The sequence below is a fragment of the Ipomoea nil genome, unplaced genomic scaffold, assembly GCF_001879475.1.
Source record: "Ipomoea nil cultivar Tokyo-kokei standard unplaced genomic scaffold, Asagao_1.1 scaffold1416, whole genome shotgun sequence".
NCBI classification, from domain to species: Eukaryota; Viridiplantae; Streptophyta; class Magnoliopsida; order Solanales; family Convolvulaceae; genus Ipomoea; species Ipomoea nil.
In genome coordinates, this window is record NW_017617844.1 from 957,490 (window position 1) to 980,804 (window position 23,315).

A 23,315-nucleotide genomic window follows, 5' to 3' on the forward strand; every position below is an offset into this window, starting at 1 on the left:
TCTTCAAACACATTGACACTCTTACCAGTACATACTTGTCTTGATTACCTAGAAGAGGGTTACCCGGTGTCTGCTATGGTTCTAAAAGGACCCTAGAACAACCTGGAGTGAAAGTTTTTTAGTGTAAAGCATTTCAGTAACATTTTTGACATAATTACCTAGAAGATGGCTACCGGTACTTAATATAGATCCAAAGGACCTAAGAAGAGCCTGGTGTGAAAGTTTTCCAGTGTTGATATACCTCTCATATCCTCCCTATGTGAAGTTATCCAATTTCAGAATCTATCTACATCTTATCGATTGCATGCTCTTAATTGAATTTGCTTGCATTGTTCAATACATGCTGCTATGGTTATGTTATCTTTGGCTAATGTTTATCAAAAGGGAGAGACATGCTATGAATTGAGGGAGAGAGTGTATGAATTAAGGGGGAGAACTTGATGTACATTTGTGTATGAATTGCGGGGGAGAGTGCGTATGAATTGAAGGGAGAACTTGTTGTACATTTGTAAATGGAGATTGTTTGTGTGTTTGATCAACATATGTCAAAGGGGGAGATTGTTAGTACAAAAATATATTAAAGTAGTATAATTGTGAATATAATTATATTAGTTTAATATATTTTAGTACTTAGTTATTTTATTGTTGGCATATGTTGATTCAATTATTATTTTGTTGAAAATAATATATGGGAAAGACTAGGGAGTTATATGTGTATGGAGAAAATGCTGAGCCCGCATGGGTAGCTCAACTAGTCATAGAGGTGAAACTTTGGAATAATGACCAGGGATCGAGTCTCACCAGCGATAGTGTGGGAGCAACCTCTCAAAGTGAGGGGGGCTTCTTGTGCGCAGTGAGCACCGGTCTAGCCTCTATGGTTCATATTCAGTTTAGTCACCATGATTTACATCCTCCCAAATGCTCTGCCGGGGTGTGGGGGGCCCTAAATTATGAAAATACTAGAGATAGTGGAGTCCTAAAATCTCTCAAAATAATGTGTGGTGGAGAAAATTTCTCACTAAGGATTTACGTGAAGGGTGGTGAAGAATGGGATTAGTTTCCCTATTTTTAGGTGTCCAAGACCCTATAAATAAGGAACTATGTAATGAAGGATTTTTGAAATCTTCAAAAAGGGAAAAATTGTAATATTATTTTGGAAGGTGCTGAAATAGAAATATTTTTGGAAGGTGCTGCAAGGAAGCTTCAAAACAAGGAAAGAGTAAGACTGGTGTACTGTCTGGAGAAGTAAGCTCCACTTGATATTAGTACAAGTTGTGTTGAAATCCATTTTGGTTACAGTTTGCTTAATTGGTTGAATTAGTTCAAACTGTACTTGTAAACTTTTTCATAGAGTTGTTTTATGAGGTTAATGTTTAAATAGGTGGTAAACCTAGTTTTGTAGTCCATTGAACCTTGTGATTGTAAAAACCACGGGTTGATCTTGAGTGAAAAAGTTTTTAAGCGTGGCCCCCTAGCTTAGGAGATGTTCTCTAACTGCGTTATCAAATTCAGTTGTGTACTTATTTATGTGCTTCATTTATAGTTTTATATTGTGTTACATATCTGCATTACATAATTTCACACATAAAAAAAATAAATCGAATTAGAAATATCTTATATGACGAGTTCAACCGAGAAGATGTTAACAATAATTGAACTTGTAATTTTTTTGTACGAGAATTATTCTCATGCGTTTTTCATGAACTCAATGGAGTGTTTCACACCTTTCTTGAATAGTAACATGTACTAGGTAATGATAGTTTTCACATTAAGGCTAAATATAACGTTGAAACTTGGACTCCTTCAAAGTGACATGGCACATTGCAAAGCAAAAAATAAAATAAAATTAAATAGTGACATGGTTTGCAAACGGATAAAAGGTTTCCGCATCAGGTTTTGAACATTTTTGTTTTTTTTTTTTTTTTGATTTTTTTTTTATGTGATGCAAAAGTATGATCCCTTTGAAAGTGAGAGAGTATTGCAGAGGATGTAGAGAAAATAGTAAATCAATTACAAATTTAGTGATGTGAAAATTAAATAGAATTCATATTTCTAAAGTGAAAGAGTATTACATGCATAAACTCAGCCTAAGTAATGATACTGCAATGTTTTGAGGAAAAAAAAAGTAGTTTTGTCTAACACAATATATTATAATTTGGTAACTATCTAATTAATTAAATTTGTTTTTATTTATATTTAACAAATAAGGTTGTCACCAAGACTATGTGGTCTAATGGTATTCAGATTAGACTTCCATTTGGAAGGTACGTTGAGAGTTCGAGTCTCAGTGGAGACGTTATTGGTTCTTTGTGTTTCAGTAGGAGGGCTTGTAAGTTTTCTTAGGGTCCGTTTGAAAAGTAGGAAGATGACTTTTGCAAAATGTTTTCTGGAAAATGACTCATTTTCCAGAAAACATTTTCTTTTCTGGTGTTTGGCTGCACAACGAAAAACTGTCTTTGTGTGTTTCGTTCATTTTCTAGAAAATGAACAGAAAAATACTCAACTGAAAAACTCCAATTTGTTCAGTCAGTATCTAATGTCCAAAAATTAGATTTGCTATGTGGTAGAAGTAGGAAGTCTACAATCCAAAAACCAACAAACACTAGGAACAAACCGCCATAGCCGGAAACCAATTTCTTTGGTTTCCGGTTGCGGTAACCAGTTCTTTGGTTTTCGCAGCCGGAAACCAGTGGCTTTGATTTTCGGTTGCGGAAACCAGTTCTCCGGAAACTAGAGGCACTGATTTCCGCATCGAAAACCGGTGAGGAGACTTCCTCCGACTGTGGGTTTTCGTCTAGATCTGTCATATTCGAAGATTTGTTGGTGGAGTTTGTTGTTGATGGAGGCGAGTTTCTGGCCAGAGGAGGGAACGAATGGAAGCGGAGAATGGAAAATGACTTTCCTCCAAAAAAAGAAAGGAAGTCATTTTTTTGTAAAAGATGAGTTATTTTCCATTGACCACATGTTATTTTCCGTTGACTTCTCTTTCCTTGCCTAGCCAAACACCAAAAACCAGTAAAATGATTTCCAGAAATCATTTTCCGGGTTTCCAAACACACCCTTAATTAGAAAGCTTGTAAACCTGCAAAAGACAGCTTTTTGTGTACTTTTTTATTATTTTTATTAATTATTTTATTATTATTTTGTTATTATCTCTATATATAATATAGCAGAATCAAGGTAAAAAAAATTTCCCTCCATTTTGTGCATTTAAGAGTTATGGAATATCAAAGGTTTAGGAACTTAATAATCATCATAAGTCTTTATATATATATATATATATATATATATATATATATATATATATATATATATATATATATATATATATATATGAAAGAGATTGTTGAGTTTATACAACACAAAGATGCAAGATAAAAAAAAATACGTACAAATTTATAAATTCATGTAATCATGAATTAATTTCTACGAGTATTATATATTAATTTTGATTATATAATATGTACTAACTTTTTAATAGTTTGTAATTTTGATTAGTATTTTAATAATTTATTTACAAAGAAAGTTAGGTAAAGTAAAATTAAGTAGGGAAAAAAATTTTCCGCCTAACTGTGAATGCATATTAATAGACTTGTAAGATCATTATTATTATTTTTTTTTATGTAAACCACGAGGTGGTCCGGGTCTTTCTCTGTCCGTTTAACTTTGTAAGATCATTATTGCAAATGAGGTTAGCAATATGAATGCACTTTTTGTTATATATTGTCTTTAACATTTAAATATTACAATGTATAACTAAACTTACATTTTTAATAAAATTAATGAGTTAATACCCAAAATCGTCCTCGACTATAGTGGTTTTTCTCAATTTTGTCCTAAACGATTTTGGTGACCTAATATCGTCCCAGACTTTTGTGTTTTTGCTCAATTTAGTTCCTCATTTGTTATTCTGTCAATTTGGTGTTAAATAAATAGACAATTCCGTAATTTTAATATTGGCATCTCTTTACTCATAGACATGTGAACTGCGAAATCCTTTTTTTTTTACAAATTACTCCCAGAATTACTCCTAAAACTGCGAATATAAAATTTGATTTGCAGGTCCGGGAGTAATTCTGGGTGTAATTCGTACAAGAAAGATGAATTTCGCACTTCACAAGTTGAAAGTAAAGAGAGATCAATATTGACATTATTGAATTGTCCATTTATTTAACACCAATTTGACGGAATAACAAATGGAGGACTAAATTGAGCGAAGCACAAAAGTCTGGGACAATATTAGGTCACCAAAGTCGTTTAGGACGAAATTGAGAAAAACCACTATAGGCAAGGACGATTTTGGGTATTAACTCTAAAATTAATTCTACTATGTATCATAACATTACAACAATACTTATAAATTTTTATCCGTGCATCGCACGGGGCAAATACTAGTATATATGAAGGTGAGACCACTTTTGAAAGTGGGAGAATATTGTAGGGATGTAAAAACAAAAAAATAGTGAAAAAAATTAAAAAGTTGATGACGTGAAAGTGTGAGCCATTTTTGAAAGTGAGAGAGTATTGCAAGGATAAGGATAATCAATTAAGCAGAAATTTTCAAACATTTTTATTTCTACATGGATGTTAGATAAGACCCACAGACCACATGATTGCAACTCAAATTTCGCCTGAAGCAATACATTTGGGTGTTGGTACCATTTTGGTCTGCTGCTTGGTCACATCCTCACCTGCTTAAAGAGCCTCAGTTAATGGTTTAGTTCAAATGTGATAATTATATAATTAAAAAAATAATAAATATCTTGTTTAATATTATTATATCAATAAAATTTATTATGGTAAATATTCAATTTAAATTTTAGAATAATTAGTTCATGACACTTTCAGGTATTATGTACTGACATTGCTTCCTGTAATAGTGCAATAATATAATAAAAGAAAATGATAAGTTATTTTTATGGGATAAAACTCCCGAAACATATCTTTACCGTATATTATTGAAGAAAGAAAAATAAATAAATAAAAACTATGATCCCACTTTTTTTAAATCAATATTAAATTAACAAAAATAATGTACTTTTAGTATATTAAAATTGTACATTGTATTCAGGGGATGTACATTATTTGTATACTGAGTGTACATTGTATTATATAATATACATTCAGTACACAAATAATCTACATTTAGTATATTAAAAATGTACGTTTTGTTATGCATAGTGCACACAATAATTTGCCTAATCCCATTACTCTCTCTCTTGTACATAAAATAATTATTAGGAGCTATAAGGTCCTATAGGTACTTTGCATTATTTTTCCTATATGATAAAGCACAATTTTATTTTTTACATTAGAAAAAAATACTCTTAGCTTATGACATAGTAGTAGTGTATTATAATTTCAACCGTTAAAAATAAAGATGTTGTAAATGTATTCTTTAATTATCTTTTAAGGTGGCTAGTATATAAGCATTATAAAGTGGCTATTTTGGTTTGATCAAAGTGACTATTTTATGACATGAGAAGCCACAAGTGTAAAGCATCAACATTGAAAGATAAAGAGATAAAAGGAAAATAAAACTTATCTATTGAAATTCAAGTGTAGAACCTTCGATACAAGTTTCAAAAGTGTAAAAGAAATAGCTAGGGTTCGTGTGATGTTCGGAACTCTCGAGAAATAACAAAATTCTGCTATTTACACACAGGAACTAGCGTGTCACGAAGCCCGTCACGACATGATGGTCTTGGTGGCAGCAGAAGATAGCTCATTGAACTTGGCTTGATGAATTGCGTGACGGCATAACTTGGCTTACCTGCTGGAACTTGGTCTCACAAAGCTCATCACTTCGTGATAGCAGAAGCCAGGGGCGGAGCCACCCCTTGTGGTAGGGGGGCCATGGCTCCCCCACCCCACTCCCCATTTTTAGTAGATATATAGGTATTGACAGGATAATGGTACGGTGCTGGCACCCGACCCGGATCATAAGCAGCATCTGACCCGACACCACATGGAATGGTGCTGGCACCCAACCCGGATCATAAGCAGCATTTGACCCGACACCACATGGAAACCCAACGAGCAAAACTCCAACGGGCAGAATTCCAACGGCTGTCACTTTTACTGTCATTGAAGCCACCATTGATGTCACAATTGATGAGAGAGAATTAAAGGCTTAGCTCCCCATTTATGCTTCATGTTGTTACCGTTAGCAGCTTTTGTATAAGTAGGGGATCCCCTCAGCTTGGAGGGGGACGTTCAATACGCTGGACAAAGACATTGTATTTTCTATACTGAGACAAAAGCAATACAACTATTGTTACTCTCTCACATAGCGTTATTATAATATTATTATTACCGGTAACATTATTACCGTCATTGGTGCTTTCATTGAGAGCCTGAGTCCAACACTCAAGCAGGCGACGACACACAACTCTTTTCCTCTTTCAACAGCAAGCTTGAAAGAATGGTGTCCCGCAGCTCCCACGGTTCCCGCAACGTGAACAATGGCAATGCCTCAAGTGACCTCCGGGACCAACTCACCAACAATCGCGGAGGGGACCTCCGAGAACAGCTCAACAACGGGAGGCCCGGGGACCTTCGAGACCAACTCAACAATGGAGGGGTGAACCAAGTCGTGAACCTCCAGGCGACCGCCGATGTCATTCAGCAAGCAGTGACGACGACGCTAAATCAGGTGGCAGTGGGACTGCAAGGCCAAGTGCCCCCGCGGCCCCAGGAAATAGGGGTGGAGACCCAAAGAAGTGGACCGGCCAGACGACAACCAGGCCCTTCCCAATCTGCACCAGAACGATTGGGACAGAGGGCGCCCGTGCAACAAAGATTAGGATCACGGGCCGAGGGGTCCTCTACCAGAGGCCCTCGCCAACACTAAAACAGAGAAGCCGAGAGATCACCCACAGAGAAGGTGGGCGAGTCTCGGGAGCCGACCCCACGCCAACACGTTGATGAGTCGGCCTTACGTCGACACTTGGAGGAGCGACGCGTCGAAGAGCCGGCTCCGCGTTGGCACTCGGCGTGGAAGCAACGCGTTGATGACCGGGTTCCACACCGACACTTGGAGAAACGGTAGCCGGCCCCGCGCCGGCACCCTAACGAGTCGGCCCTGGTCGAGAAGCTGCAGAGAAAAATCGAGGAGTTAGCAAGAAGGGTGGAGGCACGGGAGCAGTCGCCGGAACCCGAGGTACGGATGGCAGCACCATTCTCCCCAAGCATCATGAACGTACCTTTGCCGAGGGACTTTAGGTTGCCCGCCATCAAGGAGTACACGGGGGTCACTGACCCACGTGTCCACATGACGAGGTACAAGGCTACTGTGGTCATGATCGGGCAGGGGACGTCATCATGTGCCGAGCGTTCTTGTCCACCCTGGATGGAGCGGCCCAAGACTGGTTCAACACCATCCCGGATGGGTCGATCCAAAACTTTTGGGAGTTTTCCAAGAGCTTCCTGACATACTTCTCCGGTAGCATACAGCGTAAGAAACCCTTCTCTCACCTCTGTGTAGTGAAGCAAGATAGAGGCGAGAGCCTCAAAGACTTCCTGATAAAATGGAAAAATGAAGTTAATAATGTCTACGACTTCGACTCCAAGGCGGCGATCCCGATATTTATCCATGCCTTAAGATCAGGGTATTTCCACAAGCAGCTGAACGCCCACCACCCCCGCTCTTAAGAAGATCTGATAAGGACGGCTAGCCGCTATCCCGAAGCAGAGGACGTCGACAGGAAGAAGAAGGACAAAGATGATGGTAGGAAAGGTGGGAAGCCTGGGAAAGCGGGTCCACCCAGCCAGGCACCACTCTCGAACCACCCGACCGCAGGGAAAGGCCGAGACCACGAACGACCTCGCCTGGTCCCCTTGCATAATTTAACTCCTCTTACCTATCCCGTCAGTGTCATTCTAAAGCAAGATGAGAAGATGGGAATGGTAGAATTCCCCGAGGAGTGCATGAAGGTCTCCCCGAAGGCGGACCAAACAAAGTACTGCAGGTTTCATAGGCAAACCGGCCACGATACGGATGAGTGTCACGTTTTGAAGAGACAAATAGAAGAACTCATCCAGCAGGGCTACTTCCGACATTTCGTCAAGCGATCCAAGCAGCAGCAACAGCCGCAACACAATCCACCAAAAAAAATGTCGGGAGGAATGAGGATGGCACCGAGCCGTCCACCTCGAACGCCAAAAAAAGAGAACACGACCAAATATCTGAGCAGAATGATAGCGAGAAAGAAATCGGGGTGGCGCCCAAACGACAAAAGAAGCACACCATACACTTTATCTATGGTGGACCCGCAGGGGGTGACACACCTGCGGAAAGAAAGAAGTGGAGCCGGCAGCTATACGTGGGAGAAGTGGTGAGTCTTCCTAGAGAAGAGAAACAGAGACAGGAGGCCATCACCTTCTCTAATGATGACCTCCCAGAGGGCCCGTTACCCCATCATGACGCCCTGGTGATTGAGATGGACGTCAACAATGTCATTGTCCGCCGCATCTTAGTCTACACGGGAAGCTCAGTCAATGTGATGTATTACGATGCCTTCACCAAGTTAGGATACCTAGGAACCAGCTCAAAGAAGTACGTACCCCACTCTCTGAATTTACGGGTGATTCAGTGGAAGCGGAGGGGTTAGTGGTCTTACCAGTGGAGATAGGCACGAGCCCTAACATTCGCAAACTTGACGTGGAATTCATCGTGGTAAGACTCACTTGTGTGCACAACATCATTTTGGAGAGACCGGCACTGGAGGACCTCAAGGCCATGGTGTCGGTGGAACACTTGTGTATGAAGTTCCCTACTCCGAGTGGGATAGGAGTCGTCAGAGGAGACCAGCGAGCAGCACGCAGTTGTTACGTAAAAGCATGCAAAAAGATTGGCGGAAAGGACCTACAAGTCCACACCATCTGCAAGGATGATCGATCGGGTATGTAACTCAGAACATTTAATTAGATATTATAAGTAATATTTTGTAGTCGTGGTCCGCCCAGACCTGTAAACAATATTTTGTAATCATGGTCTGCCCAGGTTACTTTGCTCAAATAAAAGGTTCTCAGCACCACCTTCGATAAACCAAAAGCCGGCCGACGCCGCATTGTAGAAAAAAGAAAAAAAAAAAAAAAAAAAAAAAAAAAAAAAAAAAAAAAAAAAAAACCAAGGCCGAGGCGCACGCCTCGGCCCAAGGCACGACTGAGGCGGCGCCTCAAGCCGAGCCGCAAAAAGGCCTGAGGCGCGCACCTCGGTCACCCGAGGCACGCGTCTCGACCATTGGCCGAGGCGCAGCACCTCGACCTAGGGCCTGAGGCGCACGCCTCGGCCACCGACTGAGGGAGCGCCTCGGCCACCGACTGAGGCAGCGCCTCGGCCGGGGGCCTGAGGCGCACGCTTCGGCCAGGCCCTGGTGCGCGTCACGGCCACTAGCCGAGGCGGCGCCTCAGCTTGTCCGTAAAAAATAAAATAAAAAGGGCTGGAGCTCGCCTCGGCCACGATCGACCGAGGTGACGCCTCGGCCACGATCGACCGAGGCGACGCCTCGGCCGTGATCGGCCGGAGGCACGCACCTCGGCCACGAACGATCGGCCAGAGGCACGCACCTCGGCCAGCCTAAGCCGCAGCCCGTCTCGACCAGCATAAAAAAAAATTCATGTGTGATTTGGAAAATAAAATCACATACTCGGGATCAACCGAGATTCTGCACGATATCAAGAAAATTCAGTCTTACTCCCTAGTCAACTCAAACACATCCATAGACTCAGGAGTAGGGGGGACTGGTGACAGGATAATGGTGCTGGCACCCGACCCGGATCATAAGCAGCATCTGACCCGACACCACATGGAATGGTGCTGGCGCCCGACCCGGATCATAAGCAGCATCTGACCCGACACCACATGGAAACCCAACGGGCAAAACTCCAACGGGCAGAATTCCAACGGCTGTCATCTTTACTGTCATTGAAGCCACCATTGATGTCACAATTGATGAGAGAGAATTAATGGCTTAGCTCCCTATTTATGCTTCATGTTGTTACCGTTAGCAGCTTTTGTATAAGTAGGGGATCCCCTCAGCTTGGAGCGGGACGTTCAATACGCTGGACAAAGACATTGTATTTTCTATACTGAGACAAAAGCAATACAACTATTGTTACTCTCTCACAAAGCGTTATTATAATATTATTATTACCGGTAACATTATTACCGTCAGGTATATATTATTATAATATGGATAAATTACACTTTTGGTCTCCTCCGAATTTTTTTTTTTTAAATAATATATTATGTATACATTAAATAAACTCGAAAGTTACATTTTTCGTCCCTAAGTTATGGGATAATTGTAGAATTCGTCCATAATTGTTGATCGTGTTCACTTTTCGTCCCTAAGCTATAATTGACGTTGCAAATTTCATCCTTTTAATAATAGGTTGTGGTCACTCTTCCTTTCTAAGCAATACTTCATTCCTAATGTTTTGTTAGTAAAGAGATGAAATTTTCAACATCAATTACGGAGTATATTTTAGGGACGAAAAGTAAGCACGACTAATAATTATGAATTCTTCAATTTCCCTATAACTTAGTGATTAAAAGTATAATTTTTTCTATTTTTTACTATTGTATAATTTGTGTGTTATGTAAAAAATTCAAAAGTAATGTTTGACAATCTTAACGATCGTACTCATATAATTATATATTTCATATATTATTGCACATAGTATAATTAAAAATAATTATCAATAATAATTGGCACAATCATATATGATATATTGTGCGGTTGGTACTAATATCAATTAAGATGATAAATTTTTCCTATAAATTTACCCCCTCCCCCCACCCCAACTTTCTGACTTCGCCACTGGCAGAAGCTGATCGCTGAGAGTTGTTTCACGAGCCCCCTCACGGAATGGCAGTTCGCATGATAGCAACTAGCAAACTTGGCTCGCAGGGGCATACTTCACGGCGTGATTGCCTCCAATTCTCCAAAGCTTTCCAACTCCTTACTTCTTGTGGATAAGTGTTCCTAAAAGCAAAATAACACAAATTAATCATGATCCCATGAGTTTGGAATGATTTATGAATAAAATGATTTAGGGTGTGTTTGGAAACCTGGAAAATGAGTTCTGGAAATCATTTTCCAAGTTTTCAGTGTTTGGATGTGCCTGGAAAATCAAGTCAACGGAAATCATTTTCCGTTGACTTTGGAAAATAGGCTTGTTTTGGAGGAAAATGACTTCCCCTTTTTTTGGGGGGAAGTCATTTTCCAACTTTTACACCAACATCACACCACCACCAACATCATCAACACCATACCACCATCACCACCACTATTGCCGCCGCCACCACCACTATACCCCCGCCACCATCACACCACCACCACAACCACCACCAACACCGCAACCACTACCACCACCATCACCACCACCATACCACCGCCACCACCACCACATACCACCGCCACCACCTTCACACCACCGCCGCCGCCACCACCACCACCATACCACCGCAACCACCATCGCCGCCACCACTACCACCATACCACCGCCACCACCATACCACCGCAACCACCGCCACCATACTACCGCAACCACCGTCGCCGCCACCACCACCACCACCATACCACTACAACCACTGTCGCCGCTACCACTGCCACCACCACCATACCACCACAACCACCATCGCCGCCACCACTACCACCATACCACCGCCACCGCCATCACCATCATACCACCGCCACCACCACCACCGCCATCATACCGCCACCGCCGCCGCCGCCACCACCACCACCATACCACCGCAACCATCGCCGCCACCACCACCACCATACCACCGCAACCACCGTCGCCGCCACCACCACCGCAACCACACGACCACTGCCACCACCGTCATACTACCACCACCATCACACAAACACCACTACCGTCGTCGCCGCCACCACCAGCATACTACCGCAACCACCGTCGCCGCTGCCACCACCATACCACCGCAACCACCGCCACCACCATCACACCGCCGCCGCCGCCACCTCCACGACCATACCACCGCAACCACCACCGTCGCTACCACCACCATACCACCGCCACCACACCACCACCGTCATACCACCACCAATTATTATTATTATTATTATTATTATTATTATTATTATTATTATTATTATTATTATTATTATTATTATTATTGTTGTTGTTGTTGTTGTTGTTGTTGTTGTTGTTGTTGTTGTTATTATTATTATTATTATTATTATTATTATTATTATTATTATTATTATTATTATTATTATATAACGAGTAACACCACTACCACTACACCACCACCACCACCACCATAATATTTTTGATATATTATTAGTTTTTTTTTTTTTTTGAAAAACTTAGCTATTTTTTATTATATTTAAAATTAATATTATATTATTATATATTATTATACATGTTGTAATATTCTAAATAAAATAATTAAAATGTTTAATTATACAATTCTACTCATTTTCCAGAAAATGAACCAAACACAGAAAAACAGTTTTCCATAATGCAACCAAACACTGGAAAGGAAAATATTTTTCGGAAAATGACTCATTTTCCAGAAAACATTTTCCAGAAGTCATTTTCTTGCTTTCCAAAAATTTAAGGTAAAAATATGGACAATTAAATACTTTTCAACTACCACCTAGCCTTAGACTGCGCTTCCCAGGCTTCTGGGCTTTTCTATGCCTTTGCCCATGTTACTCTTTTAGCAATGTTTATACCATATGTGATGATTCACTAGCAAGATGCACATGATACGAGTTTATTTTTAGTGCATTATAAATTTATTTTGACTTGCAATGCATTAAAATGATCATATATTAAAATAAATTTATAGTATACTAACAATGAACATATATAAAGGTATATATTGTATTGTGTTGGAAAAATAGCATTAAAATGACATTTTAAGTAGGGGCAAATCAAATCCCCACACACACACACACACACACACATATATATATATATATATATATATATATATATATATATATATATATATATATATATATATATATATGCTTCGCCCAGGCGCGAAATAGGAATGGATTCTGTCCGTCCACGTTTCCAGATCTAATGGATGAGAAACACTGATTTAAAAAAAAAACGCGGTGGCATTTTCGTAAATAATTGAATATCAAAGTGCAAGTAAAATGTATTACAAGTGCATGTAAAATGTATTATAGGTGCAAGTAAAAATTTACACTGAGTATCAATACTAAGTGCACCAATAGTTATAAATAGTAGCACCTATAATTCTAAGTAATTGCACATATAGTTATAAGTAGTTGCACCTAGGTGCATGAATGTTTGCGGGTGATTTTCAGGGGTATTACTACCCGCTGAACTCAGATCAATGAATGTTAAACAGACAAAATTACATGCACTTATAGGTGAAAGTAGGTGCACATATAGTTATAAGTAGTTGCACCTATAGTTATAAATAATTGCACCTATAGTTATAAGTAGGTGCACCCAGGTGTATGAATGTTTGCGGGAAGTGAATGTTAACAAGGCAAAATTACATGCACTTATAGGTGAAAGTAGGTGCACTTGTAAGTGATTTTACTTGCACTTCGATGTTCAATTATTTACGAAAATGTCATCGCATTTTTTTAATTTATTAGATTTGGACACGTGTCGCGCGCGGATTCGTTCGCATATTCCCTCCTGGGGACTTATTCCCACCTGATTGCATCCCTATATATATATTTGTGTGTATACATATATTTCGGATATATATCGAATAATATTTTATATACTTTCGTGTGTATATATAAATATTATTTTGTGATATTAAATCGACTTTGGTTCATTATTTCCAAGACATCGAATGGTAAACCCAAACTATACGATAATACGATATACTCTGTCCTCTTTTAGCTCAACTCACCCCTGCTATCTTCGAACTATCAAGTCTTCGATCTTGAATCAAAATCCATGCACATATCTAACAATTCAAAAGGACTTGAATCAAAATCCATGCACATATCTAACAATTCAAAAAATATAAACCCTTTAACTTTTTTTTTTCTTTTTCCCTCTTCACACTGTTATTTTTTTTATTTATTTATTTTTTAAATACAGTATCTCTATAGAATTTGTGAAAATATTTTCATAGAATCTTTTATAATTTCCTAGGTTCCAACATCAAAATCTCTGATATCCCATCGTAGGAAATTCGAACCTAAACTCCAACCAGTTTCGTTTGGGTGGAGAGTGGAGACCCCCACATCACCCGCTGCCGTGCAATATAATGTGACGGGGAGATAACGACCACCAACGCCCACTTGTCCTCCTTTTGTCTCGCCGTCAAATCTGTCTGCAAGGCCTAGCCTCCAACCACCCTCCGCCGTACGACGCCGGCAAAACATCCTGCACCCACTAATGGATCGGACTTCGACGTGCCCCCTGGCCATACTGAACATTTATCTAGCAAAACCCAGAAATACTACACATATTCTCAAGCCAATAAAATCCAAGCATTTGGATTACAAGTCATGCTACATTTATTTCCCATATCGTAACAAAAATAATACTCCATGGCCAAATGTGAATATTGTTGGAGAAACATACATTCAATACTGCGATATCCAAGTGGTTTGTTGTCCCACATTATTTTTAAATGGGTCTTTTACCGGAACGGAGCTAGAAAATTATTTGAGTGGGGATGGAGTTTAAATGACTATAGAAATGTCAATTACAAAATATCATACAGTTATAATAAGGGTAAAATACAAAATACATTATAAATTACAATAGAATGTTTTTTATAGATTACACAATAGTTAGAGCATAGTCGGAGTCAAAAATATACTTGAGTGGGTAAAAATGTGAAAATATTTAGGACGAAATATGAAACATAATCAATTAGATAACACTATATTCATAAATACTTTTTAATTTTAATTTTTTTTAGTTAGATCAACTTTAAATTTTTCTGAATTAATTCAAATACAATGAAGTATAATATAGTTGTATACTACATTAATTAGATGATTCATAAAATGTAAACTAAAAAAACATTTAATTCGTTAATTAAATTATTCATAAAAGTAGACTAAAAAAATATTTAATTTAACTGGGAAGGAATGAAAGAGATAAAATAAACAAGTGAAGATAAGAAAAAAGGGTGTTAATGAGGTTTGAACCTATAACCATATAGGTTTTAATAATTAATATATCAAATTTAGAATTCAATTCAACTAAATAAGCTACTTAAACTATTAATATATATATATATATATATACATACATATATATATATATATATATATATATATAAACATAAATATAGATTTTATATATCATTTAATGCTATATATATGTATATATATACATACATATATATATAATGCGGTGGGGTGGAGTGAGGGGAGTGGGGGCAGCTGCCCCCATAGTAACTCCGTCCATGTCTGTTACTCACTTTTTAAATAACAAATTTTTTAGGGAAGGTTGAAATATTTTGGAGAGAAAGTAAGGGGGAAAATGCACGCGCCGCCCGCTTGACTTGGCTCAGTTTGCATGCGTGTGGTGTGCCACCATTTTTTATTCACCCTTTATTTTATTTTTTTGAGATTTTCGTCCATCCAGAATAATTATTTTTTGTAGAAGTTTTTTCGTCCAAAATAATTTACATGGCCAGATTAATCTTCTTATTATTTTTCGTGGTCAATGTTCTCTCTTATGTTCTGCCATTTTTGCTCTGTTTATGGCTGAAATTGGGTTAGACTAGTTATATTTTAGACTATATATATCGTTTAATCTTGAACACAGAATAAGCAATTCACTCCTCTCCACCTCTTCTTCTCTCTTCTCTTCCGATCCATCTGATTACAGAGTTAGTCAATTATAATCATGAAATTAAAAATATTGTGTACATTCTCATTTTTTACTCTTAACTTCTACTCCACTATTAAATTTTTTATGTGAACACTTTTCTATAACCTACATGATGAAAATAGTCTTTCGTTGTTTACCACATCAAAAAGTAAAGTGAGGAAGTAAGATCTAAATGTATAATTAGTAGAACTCTATGATCATGAAACAAAAGTGTAAAGAACTCTTTTCCCAAAAGTGTAAATGACTCTATCACGATCATTGCTTACTTTCACGTACAACGTAACTATCATATGATTAATTACTTAAATTTATTACCACCTATTCAGTTCCCGCCCTTTATTTTTTGTATTGAAGATTTTAGTTTACCTAAAATACTAGTTCTTAATATGTAAATACTAAATAATATGGATTAAGATGTAATATTCGATAAATATCAAATAAGAATAAATTTTACTTTTTGTTTTTGACTATTATGACATTATTATTGTATTTAGTCATATTATTTTAATTTTATTTAATCACATTCTTGACTTTAAATTATTTGTCACAATTAATCATTCATTTAAAATCATTACGGGAAATTATGAAATTTCCGACCACTTGAAAGTGATCTTAAATCAAGTTGAAAGTCTTGTTCCGACCACTTTTGGTATCCAAAAAAACTTTTGTTGTTATTTCTGACCACTTTTTGGACTTTTTGGTATCAACTTAATTTAAGATCATTTTCAGGTGGTTGGAAATTCCATAATTTCCAGTAGTGAATGTTGCTATTCAATTGTTTAATAAAAAAAAAAGTTAAAATGTAATTTAAACCTCTTGCCCAACATCTAATTTCTCTCACTATAAATAGGAACATCTAATTTCTCTCACTGGGATGAAGAAAATTTCGAGAAACGAAAAATGGAGATGGCGATACCCCGCCCCGTCCCCAAATTTTATATATATATATATATATATATATATATATATATATATATATATATTACTTTTTAACTTAAGACTTAGGTTTTAGTTTTTAAAATTATATTAAAAATTACACTAATTAATTTAAGATTTTGACTAAGAGTGGAGACGAGGATGGAAACGATTTTCAATTCCCTGCGGAGATAGGGACGGGGACGCGGATGGAGTCAGGTTTCGAGGACGGGGACGCGAGGAGTATAGTCCCCGCCCGATTGCTATCCATACTGATAAACTCTTATAATTGAATGATGAAATTGCATGTTAGTATTTTATATGTTAAATTTAAATGGATGACTAATTGTATCAAGCAAATGAAAGTTAATAATGTAATGAGACAAAGTTTTTTTTTTTTAAACAAAAAAAAAAAAAAACTAATTAAATATGATAATACCATACTGTATGGTTATAAGTAGTATTTGTAATGTAATTATCATTACATTCACCACCAGAATTACTCAATCAATATAATCGCAACACAAATTAGTATTATTTTTTTTTAGTTAATACCCAAAATGGTCCTCGATTATAGTGATTTTCTCAATTTCGTCATAATTTAAACGATTTTGGTGACCTAATGTAGTCTTAAACTGTTGTGTTTTTGTTCAATTTAGTCCTCCGTTTGTTGTTCCGTCAAATTGGTGTTAAATAAATGGACAATTCAGTAATCTCAATATTGACTTTTCTTTACTCTCAGACTTGCAAAGTTCAAAATCCCTCTTTCTTTTACTAATTACTCTTAGACCTGCGAATCAAAGAAGATAAGAAAATATATGGTGGATTCATGTGCATAGTAACAATAGTGGAAAAGATAACGGAAGTTATAATAGTAAGGTTATATTTGTCCAAAATATTGTATAGTACAACTTTTATTACATAATGTACAAAAAAAAAAAATTTAACGGAAAAAATTGACATAAATGAAGGGTATAACCTTCATTCACACTTATTATGGAGTAGTTATGCTGTGCATCCGTATTCACCATGCATGGTGCATACGGATGCAAAAACGACGTCGTTTTATTAAAAACGCGCGTCTCCCCTTAAAAAAAAATTCAGGTTCGATTCACAGCAACAACATTATGTTGTTCATTCATTCTGGAATTTTAGTTCATAGATTATGGAATTTTAGTTCATTGATTCTGGAATTATAGTTCATCGATTCTGGAATTGTAGTTCATCGATTATGGAATTTTAGTTCATAGATTATGGAATTTTAGTTCATTCATTCTGGAATTTTTAGTTCATAGATTAGATTCTGGAATTTTAGTTCATAGATTCTGGAATTATAGTTCATCGATTCTGGAATTATAGTTCATCGATTCTGGAATTTTAGTTCATATGTTGTTGCTGGGAATCGAACCTGAATTTTTTTTTAAGGGGAGACGCGCGTTTTTAATAAAACGACGTCGTTTTTGCATCCGTATGCACCATGCATGGCATGGTGCATATGGATGCACAGCATAATTTGCCCTCTTTGTGAGGGAGAATTCTGGGATAAATCGGATTCAATTCCCACAAGTGATAATTTCCATTGGGTCAGCTTCTGTGCCTCTCAGAGCGAATCGGGTGGACCTGGACCGTTAAACGGACAGAGAAAGACCCGAACCACATTGTGGTTTACATCAAAATAATAATAATAATAATAAGATGGGAATGAGAACGGGGTGTTTGGTTCGCTAATTTTTTTCAATAAACTAGAAATCTTAAAAGTGGAAGAAAATTAAAATATGCTTTGTTTAATTCATGGAATTTTTTTTTTTTCAAATGAACTTGAGTGTAACAATCTAAAAATTTCATTTTATAAATTCAGTATTAAGAAATCTTAAAGTAGTTTTTTTCACTCCATTAAAATTTTTTTGCGATCAATCGGTGTTTAAATAAAATAATTTCGTCACATTTTAAAATTAATTCGACACCGAAGACATGAATTCTATTCGAAAATCTCTAAGTTTCCGGGTACTTCGCGTACCAAGATTTAACTCGAGAATTTTTATCTGAGTGAGACCGGGAGAATTCAAAAAGGATTTTTTTTTAACAAATGTTCATCCATATAGCTTTTGAGAAAATTCACTTTCAACCCCAAAGTAATAAAAAATAGCATTTCTAGCCTATGGTTCATGTTGCATGGTGGACCACAAGACATCCAAAATCCATTCTTGATTCATCTTTTAGCTTGTGGAATTACCCCTTTGCCCTCAACCAATCATTGTGAATCATCCTAAGGTTTTGAACCCTATATAAACCACCTTATTTCATCTTATTTTCCTGATCTCATTCTTTGCCTCTTCCTCACCATTTTGTTTGCCAAGAACAAGAAGAGAATCAACACCATAGTAAGCTTGTTCATCCTTCATTTCTAGCCTCTTTTCTCTTCTAGTTTCCTTTAGTCTTTGAGGTTCTAGGCTAAGGTAGAAGGTGTGTTTGGGAAGTGTAGGTGGTGAAGGAGGCTCAAGCTAGGTAAAAAGGAAGAAGAGATCCAAGCAAGAAGAATATACTACAAGAGGTATAACCCCATGGATTCCTCTTTAAATTTGGCTCTGTGAAGCCTTAGTTTTGAGTAGAAATGAGTAGAAACTATGAGTTTTTGATGTGTTCATGCTTAGAAGTGATTTAGTATGTGTTTGTGAGTTGTTGAGATTGTTTTGGACATTTTGGATGAATTTTTGCAGGTGAAACATCATCTGGTGCACAACACAGTGTGCACCATATCAGAGGGGCTACCCTAGCCGCGGCCCATCAGAAGGGCCGCCGGCTAGAGCCGTGGTGGCACGGGCACTAGTACAAAATGGAGCAAAGAAATATAACTTTAGGCTACCCTTTTTTAAACAAGGGTAGTGTGTTGTTTTAAAAAAAAAGGGACGGTGGCATAATTGTAAATAAATCAATAAGAAACCGCTACCCTTTCTTAAAAAAGGGTAGCGATTTTTAAAAAATAAAAAGACGGAAAGAGTTTCCGCTACCCTTTCTCTTAGAAAAGGTAGCGAATAATTATATTAATTTTTAATTAATATAACTATCCGCACAGAGGAAACCTTATCTGGAAAAAAAAACAAAAAAACAAAAAACAAAAACAAAACAAAAAACCCTCAAAACATCTCTCTCACCCTCACAACGACAGCCCTCAACGCCTCACCTCACCACACTGCCGCTACGCCTCACCAGACCTCCGCCGTCGACATCGCCTCCCGGCCTCATCCTCCCACGACGCCGCTGACACCACGACTCCCTCAGCCTCGATCAAACGTCGCCGCCGACACCAAGCTAAGGACTCCAACGAGATCTGGAAAAAATAAAAAAGCACTCAAACCAGATCTACCACGACTACGCCTCACACCTCAACCCTAACACCTCTCCTCACCTCAAAACAGATCAGATCTGCCATTATTGTCCTCGCCCTCATCACCTCTCCTCACCTCCGCCATTGTCATCGTCCTCACCACACCTCTGCCGTCGACACCGCCTCCCACAACGCCGTTGACATCGCCTCTCTCACCACCACGGCTCCCTCAGTCTCGATCAAATGCCGCCGCCGACACCAAGCTAAGACTCCAACGACGCCTCTCTCATCAGCCACCAACAATGCCACCGCCACAGTTCTCGTTTCTGCGAATTCCGCCACCGCCCACACCGAACTGAACTACTGAAGTCGTACGCATGCAGGTATTTTTATTTTTTTTTTTTGTTAAAATTATTTTGTATAATTCTAATTATAATTGTAATAAATATTATATATTATATATGTTAATTTTTATAAATTTTACTTCAAATTTTTAGTTATTTGTTGTTAATTTTTTTTTGTTATACCCTAATATGTGTAAAAATATGAATTTAGTTGTTATTGTTGTTATTATTTTTGTTGGGATTATATAGTAATGAGTGCATATATGGCATATATGAATAATATGAGTAGAAGTATCAATTTTGGTTATGAATTTTGATTATTATTATTTTATTTTGAATTTTGACATTTTTATTTTGAATTTTAATAAATGTTGTGTGAGATAGGTATTTTGGTAAATTGTTTATTTGATTTAGATATTTTTAATTGATTATAATTACATATATATATTTTAATTATGAAATATGTTGTTTGATGAATAGATTGATTTTGATGTATTAAGAATAATATAATATATAAAATAAAATATATAAATATATAATATTGAAGAATCATTTAATATTAGTTGCAGAATCATTGCTTGATATCTTAAATTGCAGGTAAATAACACAATATTTGAAAGTTGTAATCATTAGATAAAAAAAATACACTTTTCTTGCCTAGTTTGCCATCATGATCAGAAGTGCAATGGAATGGATTATAGTTCCCTTTTTAGCACTAATCTTCTGTTTCATTTGAGGTTTGTGCAAAGTGCAATGAAATGACTTATGATGGTTAGTTATCTTGGAACTCATGTTTCCTTGTATCCTCAAAGTTTGCTTGTAGGAACCAGATTATGCCATCATCTTGTGTTCTGTTTTTCATTTTCTTCCCGGAATCTAAACATTTCCACTTGAGAGGTCCGGTTTTTGTAAACTAATCATCATATATCATGCATTGAATTGAAGTGAGTTTGTTTTCTTGTTCTTGAAATTTTAGCATGAGTTATAATATGTTTTTTGAGAGAGAGGAATGTTGGAAGATAGTGGTATAATCTTTTATCTGCATTACCTAGTAAAGATTAGCTCATTGGGCATATAAGTGAATCTTTGGACTTTATGCAGTTGCATTTTATTACTTTTCACCCCAGTGTATTTTATGGTAACAAACCCAAGAAATATGTATGTAACTAAGTATGCCCTCAGTTTCATTTTGATTTTTGCACTATACTACTTTCCCCAGGGTCACATAGAACAAGTATTTCTTCTTCTTCTTCAATTGTTCTATGAATTCGAGTCACTATATATCTCGAAGCTCTAAAGAAGATGTTATCTGATGATATGATATACTAAAATTTTGTGCAGTTAGAGGTGTCTACAAACCAGGCTTTGACTCAATAAATTTCTCAGTTTGGTTTTCCTTTGAAGATACTTTGTCGAGTTGTGAATCTTCAATTATTGGTACATTGTTCTCTCCATTTTGACCAGTTTGATTGGGTTTCGTAATTGTTAGTAAATTTTCATTGTTTTCTGGCTTTGGATTGACAGGCAGAAGCAGAGAATGATGAAGTCTATGCACAGATCACTTTACTCCCAGAGGCAGATGTAACAAATTACTCAATCCATTTTGTTTTTATTGGTATAGAGAATCTGCAAGCCGAATTATCAATATGATTGTTATATTCTGTGTTTATGTATTGTGATTGAAATTAAATTGATAATTGTAGCAAACCGAGCCCAGCAGTCCTGATGAATGCATCCTGGATCCACCTAAGCGGATTGTTCACTCATTTTGTAAGATTCTAACGGCATCAGATACAAGTACTATGGAGGGTTTTCTGTTCTCCGCAAGCATGCCAATGAATGCCTTCCCCCCTTGGTAATTTTTAATATTTACGTTTTCCTTTATTTTATGTTCCGCAATTATTATTTGTTTTTGAATTGGTTGGAGTTATAATTATTGATTGTGATGTGATAATGGTACTGTGATTTTTCATTTTATTTTCTTTTTCTCCCTATAATAGGATGAGGGCAATGTAGATGCTGAGCACATGGAGGAAAGATGTTGATGGCGAGCTAGCTAATATAGAAACACTTAACTACGATGATTGGATAGTGTCTCTAAATTGCAGAAGACCCAGCGTTATATCAATATTATGCAGGTTAGCAGAAATTTGTAAACTTCATATTTTCAGCAAATTGTAGTTTACATCATTGGGTTGTCAGTAAGATATTATTTTACAACTGTACATCTATGATGTCCCTATTTCATGGATTAATTTCCAAGAGCCTATGTCTGTATTTGAGATTTTGATATAAAGTATTGTATTGATAGTATTTGGTTAAAAATACGTTGATAATATTGTGTTAATATATAGTATGTTGATAATATTGTGTTTTAATAGTTTGTTGATAATATTGTGTTGATGGTTAGTATTATCTTGAATTTCATACAAGATTTTTTTTAAAAAAAATTGGGGGATTTAAAAATAAACATGAATTTCTTTTTTTTTTTAAGAAATTTATTACAATCTGCTACCCTTCTTTCGTAAGAAGGGTAGCGGATGATTTTAAAAAACTAATACGTTAATATTATTCGCTACCCTTCTATTTAAACAAAGGTAGCAGATGCTCAATGATAAGTGCATAATTGTTCATATTTATACCCCATGTCTACCTCATATTTAACCTTGTTTTGCTTATGAAGTGTCACAATGTTGTTCAAAATGATCTTTATTTTGCTCATTTGATCCATTATGCACAATTCATTATCTTTGAGTAGAAATGAAGGATTTTAGATCATGTTGGATGCATTTGGAGTCAAGGGGAGCCAAGATGAAGCTAAGGAGATGGATGCAACACTTCCAAAGGAGCAAAAGAGTGTTGTTTTCAATGGTGTTGATCATATGGACAAATTAAAC

The 23,315-nt window shown here is 36.9% G+C and overlaps 2 long non-coding RNA genes across 2 annotated transcripts; both read left to right on the forward strand.

Moving 5' to 3' along the window:
• The first annotated feature begins 3,900 nt into the window (after positions 1 to 3,900).
• Positions 3,901 to 22,803, forward strand: LOC109187101. Its single transcript, XR_002055223.1, has 3 exons — positions 3,901 to 3,912; positions 19,206 to 19,214; positions 22,702 to 22,803. It is a non-coding gene; the product is annotated as an uncharacterized LOC109187101 (long non-coding RNA).
• On the forward strand, positions 21,766 to 22,253 carry LOC109187100. The gene is made up of 3 exons (XR_002055222.1): positions 21,766 to 21,855; positions 21,943 to 21,999; positions 22,122 to 22,253. It is a non-coding gene; the product is annotated as an uncharacterized LOC109187100 (long non-coding RNA).
• Positions 22,804 to 23,315: the final 512 nt, after the last annotated feature.